At 34.0% G+C, this 11561-nt stretch overlaps 1 pseudogene; it reads right to left on the reverse strand.

Annotated features, from left to right (window-relative positions):
• Positions 1-4837: 4837 nt before the first annotated feature.
• LOC122676229 lies at positions 4838-4935 on the reverse strand (annotated as a pseudogene).
• Positions 4936-11561: the final 6626 nt, after the last annotated feature.

Here is an 11561-nt window from a genome sequence, read left to right on the forward strand (position 1 = left end):
AAGTTTGGGAACAAGTTAAAAAAAATTTGGTTAACTTGACCAAGCTATGGGAATGTTAAGGAGTAATAGATGAAAAAAATGTTTCTAAGTACCTCATTAAACTCAGAAAATACAAAAGTGATAAATTAGACTACATAAAACATAAAAATTCAGCATAAGGAAGCCCCCATAAATCAAAACCAAAGAATAAACAGGAAAAATACTTGAAATTCATTTAGTGAAATGATGAGTGTGCCAACTTTCTCAATAAATAAGCATCACTGTGCATTGATAAGAAAATGACACCATAGGAAAATGAAGAATAAACACAGAATACCTAAAAAAGAAAACATGAAATGTTCTTAAATGCAAAAGATGGTCAACCCAATAAATATGAGAAGCCTTTGACATATAGCAAAGTGTTTGATAGTATTCAGTTGGTGAGAATGTGAGAAAACAAACTCATATTATGCTTAAAGAAGTGTGAATTCCAACCCTACAGACTCTGTCTAAAGGGATAGTTAAAATATTTATCAAAAGTATCATAATTATATATCTATATTCACCTGCATACAAAAAGATTGGCAACAGACTGAATCCCATCAGTAGTGGAGTGGTTAAATACATGTACATATATCTACATAATAAAGTAGTGTGTAAGAATTTTTTCATCTTTGAGGCAGAATTGACAAATAAAATTTTAAGATTTAGAGTGTACATCACATTGATTTTATATACATATGCATTGTGAAAGGATTTCTCCATCTAATTAGTCCAACCATCTTTCTTATAAAGTTGTTGAGAATATTTAAGTTCTACTCTTAGCCAATTTCAATTGTATAGTGTTATCATGTTATCAACTTAGTCACCATGCTTTCCATTATATCGTCAAATCTTATTCATTTTACAGCTGAAAGTTTGTACCATTTTACCAACCTCAACTTATTTCCCAACTCCCAGCCTCTGACAACCACTTTACTATTTTGCTTATGAGTTTGACTATTTCTTAAGGTTCCACATATAAGTGATATCATGTAATATTAGTCTTTCTCTGACTTATTTCACTTAACAGAACACCCTCAAATATCTCCATGTTGTTGAAAAAGGCAGAGTTTCCTTCTTTCTCATGACTGAATAAGATTTCATTGTGTATATATTCCATATCTTTATTCATTGACAGGCACTTAGGTTGTTTTTTGTATCTTCACTGCCATTTTGAGTGCTATGTAGCTTTTAAAAACTGAGGAATAGATACAAAATAAGTAAAGTCATTCCTCATTTTTTAAAAAGGCTATCTGTAAGTTAAAATAGCAGCAATAATCTAACACAAGACAAGTAAGTTTTAAAGAAGAAAATAGCAAAGATACTGATATTAAAGTTTCACCCAGTTTGTTCATCACCTACCTACCACATCCCACACTCAGCCTCTGTCAACCACAAATCTGTTCAGTGTATCTATGAATCAATGAATTTTTTTTCTTGATTTCACATATATTTGTCTTCTAGCTTCTTTCACTTAAGCATAATGCCCTCAAAGTCCATCCATGTTGTTGCAAATGGCATGATTTCCTTCTTTTTTTATGGTAGAATAATATTCTGTTGAATGTATGTATATACACCATATTTTCCATATGTATTCACCCATCAATGATGAATTTCCATGTTTTGGCTATTGTAAATAATGCTGCAGTGAACTTGAGGTGCTTAAATCCTTTTCAAGTTAGTGTTTTCATTTTCTTTGGATAAATACTCAGAGGTAGAATTTCTCAATCCTCTTTTCCATAGTAGATGCATCAATTCACATCCCCACCAACGATGCACAAGGTTTCCCTTTTCACCACATCTTTGCCAAGGTTTGTTGTTTGTTGTGTTTTTGAAAACAACCATTTTGACAGGTGGGAGGTGGCATCTCATTGTCATTTTGATTTGTATTTCTCTAATTAGTGTTGTTGAACAACCTTCTCATGTACCTGTGTTTTCTCAGAAAACATTTTAATGATAACTTCTCAGCTTCAGTCTTCTAGGACAAGGCAAGTCATAAAAATCAGTCCTCAAACTTAAACTGTGGTTACTAATTCTCTTTGGGGTCTCTCTCTCTCTTCTCTCCCTTTCCCTTTGTCCTTTCTTCCATTTTCTTTTTCACTCTTTTTTTTCCTATTCTTCTTTTGTCCTTTCCCCCTCCACCTTCATTATTTCCTTTTCACTTGGAGCGCCAACATAGAAACTGACCCCCCAACAAAGAAACTTCTTTCTCATCCTTTGCTTGATGATAAATTTATTCTTCCCTAACCTTTCACTGATTATGTAGCCCTTTGCATTCCTCACATAAAGTAAGCATTTTGATTCCCCACTTCCTTCTCTCCAAAGGCCATAGATTTGGTCATCTTCTTTCTCTGCAGTAATTACAGCCAAACCTTTCATTACTGCTTGAGGTCTAATGTCACTCTTGTGTTCAGCTTCTACTTAAATTTGGTGACTCTGGGGACTTTCCTTTCTCTTTTTGAGCTTTGCTAGTCAAAGCATATTTATTACACCTTAGCCAGTGTTTCCAGGTTTTTGATAGAGTGAGGTCTTAGGTTATCTAGTTTGCCATACAGTGAAAAATAGTTGTCAACATGATATCTTTGAAGTGAGCTAATGATGTTAACTTTGAGTCTAACACTCTAGAATGTTAGTGTGATGTCTTTTTAAAACAGTTGTACTAAGTTACCCTTAATGTATTTTATTCAGCTGTGTTTTAACTTCATACTCCTTGGCATTGTGTTTATTTACTCACATTGTTTTGATCTCATATTTAAAGAATCTTGAGTTTTAGTTATGTGTTTTTAGTCTTTTGTTTTAATAATTTGATAAAACCATATAATATTCAAGCTATACAAATAACTTGATTCTTCTCTGGAAGCGTTGCTACACTGTATTAAACTTTAAGTTCAAGTTGCTGCCTTTTTCTCTTCTTGGAACTATTCATGTTCATAATTTTGCTTTAGGCCAAAGTACAAGTTTTAATGAGAGAATCTTAATCTGAATTAGCCTAATGTTATTAATGTACTCAACTAGAGAGATTTACATAGGGTCAGTTAAAAAGAATAAAACTTATATCATGGTGCATAATTTGCAGCTTTTGATAGCACTGGAAAATAACATTAAATCAGTTCCTTATATATTTCTAAATTTATAACTGTGTTGTATAGTAAAGCTATTTGAATAAGGAAAAATTACTTTTAATATAAATTCAATGTGTAACAATAGCAAACTTATATTACACACTTACACTAACTGTATGTGGGCATTGTTTGAAGTATTCTACATATGTTCACGTATTTAGCACACATAACAGCTGCCCCGTGAAGCAGGTATTATTAATCTTCCAAATTTACAGTTGTGAACACTAAGAATGAAGTAGCCTGGTCAAGGTCACCTTGCTGGTTAAAGTAGAACTGAGAGACTTATACTGTCTGTATCCACAGCCTAACACCTTAACCACATTACATTCTTTCCTTTTCTCCTGTTGCAAACATATCATTTATGATTTATATGATTTAGACTTTACTGGATATAATGTATTGAACGGGTATAGCCAATTTGAATTCTCAGCCTATTTTTGGAGAAAACATATTTTTCCTATAGCAAGTTCATGTTCAAACTTGTTATAAAATATCAACTTCCTGAATTCTTTAATGACATCCATATTTTCATTTTACTAAGAGCTTGATAAAACTGTTTCAAAACATGAATTTTAGCTTGGCTTATTTTTCTTGCTAAGTTTCTTCAGATTTCTTGGTTGGTTTAGATTTTATAAATCCTGTTACTTAGAAAATGTAGATCTAAGAATATATTTTAGATTTATGGGCTTAGTATTATAGACTTAGAATGAACAGTAGAGATTATCTTGTATAGCTGTTTATTTTTAATTAGCAGATAAGGAAACTGAGGCCCAGAGAAATGGACTCTACATAACAGCTGGAAACCTCTGTCTTCTGGCTTTTAGCACAGTAGAGTCATCTTAAGCAGGTGTTACATTCTAAATTTGGTTAGTAAGGAAAAAAAAAAGAAAAAGCTATCTTTTAAAATCCCCATAGGAAGGAATGTACTATTGATTTCTGTTCTTTTAACATGGAAACACTTGGTTGTTTCTTTCGGGGAATTCCAGTTTATTTAGTTGGCCAATGTTTTCCTTAGAATATGCTATCTATTCTTTTGTTAGAGTAGGGTATAACAAAGGGCCTGAAAATCTCAGTGGCTTAATGCAGTTGGTTTGATTTTGCTTGCATTTTAGTTCAATGTTGGATTGGTGGCTCTATACCAAGTGATCTCTCAGGCGACCTAGACTGCTTCCATCTTGAGGTCGTATCATCTCACCATTTTGTGACTTCTAGGTCACTCTGGCATCATTTTGGTAGAATGAGGAGAAAGAGCACAGATCATTAATGAGGTGTCAGGGAGTTGGGCCCAGAGTTGGCCTTTATCCCTTCCACTCATGTTGCATTGTCCAGCGATCAGGCACGTGGTTCTGCTTGCACGCAGCAGGATTTAGGTATTGTGGTCTTATCATCTTTCCAGGAAGATATTTAAATGATTTGGTAAATTTGTAACATTATTTGAGCTAATGCTTACATTTACAGACCATGCTGTACAAAAACTAATTGTATTTTGTGCTTAGATGGTGAGTTGTGTCTGACTCTTGTGACCTCATGGACTGTATCCCAGCAGACTCCTCTGTCCATCAGATTTCCCAGGCAAGAATACTGGAATGAGTTGCAATTTCCTTCTCCAGGGGATCTTCCAGACCCAGAGATTGAACCCATGTCTTCTGTTTGGCAGGCGACTTCTTTACCATGAAGGTTACTTGGGAAGCCACCAAAACATGCAGTGCTTCACGAATTTGCCTGTCATCCTTGTACAGGGGCCATGCTAATCTTTGTATCACTCCAGTTTTATAATACGTCCTTTTGGCACTTGAATAATCCTCTGCATTGTGAGATGCTCAGGCTTTTAAAGGTATGCAGAGATGACAGTCCTTTTTTCCATCTTACACTCACTGCAAGGGGAATATTTATTATTACTCTTTGGATTCTTTCTGTTTTACTGAATAATTTCAGTAACTGTTAAGGGAAGCATTGGCAACAAAAAGATGTTTTAATGGTATAAACCTGGTTTTTAAGAGGTTAACAGAACACAGTAGCAGAAGAGACACAAAATAAGCTAAAATACAATGTGATATGCCAAGGGGGTAGTGTTTCCTAAAGAGACTGATTAATGATAAGATCTAGTGGCTGTGCTTGCTTATTCATTCATGCTTTTACATGTGAAATTCTCTCTCGCTGAAAGGAAGATATTTATTAATTTAATTCATAATTACCCAGTGCTATTAGAAGTTAGAAGGAAAAAATTTAATAGGACATAATCCATGCAGAATCAATATAGAAAGAAAACCCTTGTGGGGTGGAAGTAAAATCATTTGATGATAATTGTACCTTCCAAAAGCACAACTTTAATGATGAAATTAAAATGGATTAGACATAGAGAACTTTTAAAAGCAGAGATGATTAAAAACAGAGATTAGTAGCTATTACATGTTTCTCCCCAACCCCAACTGGACATAGAGAACTGAGGGTAGTTATGCATACTTTAAATCTTGGTGCTTTGATCATATCTTAAAAACCCTCAAAAAGATTCTGAGTCGAATTTTAAACTTAGGTCTAATGTAATAATTTAAGCGTTCCTTTAGCAATCTTATATTAATATGTGCAAAGTGTAGCTGAAGTTAGATTTTAATTAGCCAGGTATAATAAATTACTATATTTCTGTACATGTATATTTTGGATTTTACTTCTCTTTATGCTTACAACTATTGTTACTTTTATTGTATAAATGAAAAGGCTATAGTTCAGAGTTCAAATGATGCATGGTTAGTCACAGAATCAAAAAGGAGAAAACCGGGATCAGATATTACACCTCTTAACTGTTAATCTAGTTCTCAGTCTTCTATCTACAGGTCTAAAATATGAGGAATTTCTATACTTTATCACTGACTGCTCTCATTTGACAGTGAATTTATATGAGGGTACCTTTCTTATCATGACTATGCTTTGTAATGATGAACTCAGCTCCATATCAAATGGACCTTACCCAATAATACTAATAATATATTCATGAGTCATATAATGAATACCACTGTATATTATATATGAAAGTTGTTAAGAGTAAATCCTAAGAATTCTCATCACAAAGAAAAAATATTTTTAAAAAATTTGTATCTATGTGAGGTAATGGATATTCACCACTTACTGTGGTAATAATTTCATAATGTATGTAAGTCAAATCATTATGCTGTACACTTTAGGCTTAAACAATCAGCCTTGTCTCAAAAGCTGAACAAACCAAAGAAAAGCTTAAAAACATCACATAAAGACATAATTTTTTTTCTTTTGCTCAACTGATTGGCCTAACATGCTTTAAAAGAAGTACTCTCACCTTAATTTTGCAGTAACATATCAGATATTAGATCATTTGATATTAGAGTCACATAGTTCAGTAAAGCATCTGAAACACACCAGAAAACAGTAAAACTACAGGGCAAATTATTCGTGATGGGACTTTCCTACATAATAGGGATAATAATAAACTACAACCTGTATAAAAATGTTTTCCTAAAACCAACTAATGGTATTACGTAGCCTTAAATGTCATACAATATATGTCTAGATACTCCCTACCCCAATAAATAATTTCTGTGCTTTTACTAAAATTTGAGGTTGATTTCCAAATAAGTGAGAAAATAAAAAACATCTACAGCTCATTAAAAGGAAAGAGCTTCAAAAACATGCTGCATTGAATAGGGATTGACCCAAAAGAGGCATGGAAAGGAAATTAGTCTTTTCAAGAAATTGAATGAACAAAGCAATTTGTTAGAAAAAATGCAGTCATGAAAAAGGCATTTTTGAATGTATTCCTTGCTTGGCTGCTCATTTGTTGTGTATTAAAGTTGTTGTTGTTGTTTTTTTTAATGGACTGATTACTGACCATGACCATGTCTGCCATTTAAAAATCAGATCAGATGTTTTACTGTTGTATGCAAATTCCGTGTTGGGTGATCTAATATCTGATCTGCTGCTGTGAAAATTGAGATGAGAAAGTACCTCTTTTTAAGCATGCCAAGCAAATCAGTTGAGCCAAAGAAGATGATCATATTTTCTGAAACCAAGCCAAACATTTCTTGGGCGTATTTGTAGATGAGCTGTGCTTCTGTTTTCATTTAAGCTGAATGGTCATCCATGTGTGAGGAAATAAATTTGAAAGTTAACTGAATGTTCTGGCTCATCTTTCGAAGTATCTCCTGCATCATCTGGACTTTCAAATTTATTCCATCACACATGGATGGCTGGGCTCTCTAAATAAAGTTGGCAAGAGGCAATTCTTTTATGTTTGTGTTCATCTCAACTCACTGAGAAGGCCACTGCTTTTGTCAGAATGTTATTGCACCACACACTTTTGATTTCAGCAATTGCTTCTTCACTCTCAGATTCTTGTCCAGATACTTTCTTCTTAACAGATAACGATTACTGTTCTTAAAAAAGCAGAATAGGCAAATGTATTAGATTATACTAGTGTGAAAAGTAAAGTTTTGACATGTTCATGAACAAAATAACCTCAGAAATATTAGATCTAAAAGCTTATCTTTCCTTCTGCCCCATAACACACACACACACACACACACACACACAATACTAATATTGGGTGACTTAAATCTGAATTTCTTTTTTTTTTTTATCATCTAAGCAGGATAATAATATGGACTATCAAGTTAGCTCACACTAATTAGCAAGTTATGTTTGGAAAAATACCTATAGAATTAGCCCAATGTTCACTCTTCATCCTCTGATTTAAAAATATTGTGGTAAGAATGATTAACATGATATTTACTCTCAAAAATTTTGAAGTATATACAGTACGTTATTATTGACCGAAGGTACAGTGCTCTACAGTGGAACTCTAGGGCTTACTCATCTTGCTTAACTGAAACTTTATGCCTGTTGATAGAGACTCTACTTCCCTTTACCCCCAGCCCCTGGCAACCCCCATTCCATATTTTGATTCTGTGAGTTTGACTGTTTTAGATACCTCATATAAATGGAATTATACAGTATTGGTCTTTCTGTGACCGGCTTATGTCACCTAGCATAATATCCTTCAGGTTCATCCAAAATGGGATATAGACATAAAATGGAATATTATTCTAAGAATGAATAACTACACATTGTATTTTAATTTGTATAGTGTGTCTTCTATTAGAATTGAAAGACACACCAAAAGGATGTGGGCAGAGCATGTTATTTCCATCCCACATGTTTAACTTCAGTATATGCAGTGTTTTCACCTTGTAATTGTGTTGAGTGATGGAAATGTGTTTAATATTTGTGTTATTTTAAACATGGAGAAAATGTACATTTCTCATAATAAAATTTGAGTTTGGGTGTGTCACAGAATTTTTCTCTGAAAGCATTGAAAAAAATGCAGTCCAGTGTACAAAAAAGAAATTCTTAATTTTACTACGTTAAACATACATCTTAAAAGATATATAGTGGTTTTCAATTACTGAATGTTAGAAATGGATATATTGATGCAAAAACAGGATATGAAATACAGTGTATAAAAGTCAACTTTCTAGTGAGAAATAATAAGCATAAGTTGGCTGATACAATAGCTTGTCTAACTGACTTTATGTTAACTTGATTTTAAGAGAATCTTGATGCAACTTTTAAAGTGCATAAAATTATATCACCCTTGACTGTTTAAAAAAATCCAGTTTATCATTATAAATCTGTTTTCACAAATGAGTCAAGCCCTTCCTTTCAACATTTTGCCCTAAGAATTACCTTGATTCCATAGAAATTGGTGACTCTACTCGAAAGAGTTTGGTCCTAGCATAGTATTTCTTTCTATAAGTGGGTTTGTCAAAATATTGCAGGATAGTCGATTATAATGAATTTCTAGTTGTAGTACCAATAAAAACATACTACTCCATTTGTATACATTTTTTTTTTAACCATGAAACTCTGTGCTGTAATATATTTGGTTTCAGTGATTTTTATTTTTAAAAAATATTTCTTTGAGAGCTTCAAGAGACCATGTTAAAATAACATTATGGTTTATAACACTAAAAAATGACAAAGTAAAGGAAATTGACTCGAAGCCTTAAATTTTACTTATATTTAGGTAATTAAAGTCTGTTTTCTATCATTATAGTGTTATAATTTTGGTGATAGACTAGAGTAGGGAGAGTATTTAAAGGAGAGGGTAAGTAAAAATAATTGCTCTTTCTGTTTTGAAAAATATTAAAGAGTGATGTTTATATTTTAAAAATGTTCTCTGATGGTAAAGAGATTGCATTGCCTGCAATGCAAGAGACCTGGGTTTAATCCCTGGGTCAGGAAGATCCCCTGGAAAAAGGAATGGCAACCCACTCCAGTATTCTTGCCTGGAGAATCCCATGGACAGAGGAGCCTGGCGGGCTACAGTCCATGGAAAGTGACTGAGCGACTAACACACACATATCTGAAAGGGAAATTAATCTCAAATTTTCAGAAAAGTTGCAAAGTACAGTACGAAAGACTTCTTTCTCTCAACTGTTTGAGACGAAGTTGCTAACATGATACCCCACCCTTCCCCCAAACTGTATTTGCTACAAAGATATTCTCCCACACGTTGTAATAAAACCATCAAAATGAGTGTAATAGTGTTGATACATTATGCCACCTAATTGTCAGACCCTGATCATGTTTCGCTAATCATCCCAACTCTATCTTCTCTATCAAAATGATGCAGACCAGAATCACACTTCACATATAGTTGTCTCTTCTCTCTGGAATGGTTTTTTAACCTATCTTTGATTTTCACGACCTCGATACTTTAGAAGTGTACAGCCAGTTATTTTGGAGAACATCCTGAAAACTTGGGTTTTTCTAACTTCCTTTGGATTAGAGTCAGGTTATACATTTTGGCAGGAACATTTTATTAATAGAGGTGATACTATATTCTTCTTATTGCATCCATCAGGGGTGCACAGTTTCCATTCGTCCCATCATTGATGTTTACTTTGATCATTTGATTGCAGTGGTATCTTCCAGGCTTCTCCTCTGTAAAATTATACTTCCCACCTTTGTAATTAATATATATTTCATTAAGAGATACTTTGAAACTATATAAATATCCTAGTTGTTGTCAAACTCTGAATTTATTCACTTATTTTTCTATTAGTATGGATGAATGATTGGTTTATAGTCTATTGACAATAAACATTATTTGAAAACAAAACTGTCCTAATTTGACTAGGAAGAGCTTCTTCACATTGGATTTTTTTGTCCTATTGACATGTCCCCTTAATTTTTGGAGCATTTTCTCCTACTTTTTGGCACAACACACGTCTTTTTCAGAATCAGTCTTTCCTTATGAGGAGGACTGTTTCCTTTTAGTGGAAAATGGCATTCAAATACCAAGCTGTTTTCTGCTTTTGGGGTACATTGCTCTCAAAGCTAAATAGGGAAAAATAAAGACATACACATATATATACACATATGCATAAATATAAGTTCAGTTAAGTCACTTAGTAGTGTATGACTCTTTGTCACCCCATGGACTGCAGCATGCAGGGTTCGCTGTCCATCACCAACTCCTGGAGCTTGCTCAAACTGATGTCCTTCGAATCAGTGATACCATCCAACCATCTTGTTCTCTTTCATCCCCTTCTCCTCTTGCCTTCAATTTTTCTCAGCATTAGGGTCTTTTCTAATGAATCAGTTGTTCGCATCAGGTGGCCAAAGTATTGGAGCTTTAGTATCATTCCTTCCAATGAATATTCAGGACTGATTAGGATTGACTGGTTTGATCTCTTTGTAGTCCAAGGAACTCTTAAGTGTCTTCTCCAATACCACAGTTCAAAAGCATCAATTCTTTGCCGGTCAGCGTTCTCTATGGTCCAACTCTCACATGCACACATGTTGGAAAAACCATAGCTTTGACTTTACGGACCTTTGTTGGTAAAGTAATGTCTCTGCTTTTTAAATGTGCTCTCTAGTTTTGTCATAGCCTTTCTTCCAAGGAGCAAGCATCTTTTAATTTCATGACTGCAGTCATGATCTACAGTGATTTTGGAGCTCAAGAAAACACAGTCTCTCACTGTTTCTATTGTTTCCCCTTCTATTTGCCATAAAGATGAGACCAGATGCCATGGTGTTAGTTTTTTGAATTTTAAGTCAGCCTTTTCACTCTGTTTCACTTTCATCAAGAGGTTCTTCAATTCCTCTTAGCTTTCTTCCATAAGGGTGATGTTATCTGCATCTCTGAGGTTATTGATACTTCTCCCAGCAGTCTTGATTCCATCTTGTGCTTCATCCAGTCCAGCATTTTGCACGATGTACTCTGCATATAAGTTAAATAAGCAGGGTGACAATATACAACCTTGACATCCTCCTTTTCCAGTTTTGAATGTCTGGTTCTAACTGTTGCTTCTTGACCTGCATATAAATTTCTCAGGAGGCAGGTAAGGTGGTCTGTTATTCCCATCTTTTAAAGAATTTCCCACA

The sequence above is a fragment of the Cervus elaphus genome, chromosome 19, assembly GCF_910594005.1.
Source record: "Cervus elaphus chromosome 19, mCerEla1.1, whole genome shotgun sequence".
Lineage (NCBI taxonomy): Eukaryota > Metazoa > Chordata > Mammalia > Artiodactyla > Cervidae > Cervus > Cervus elaphus.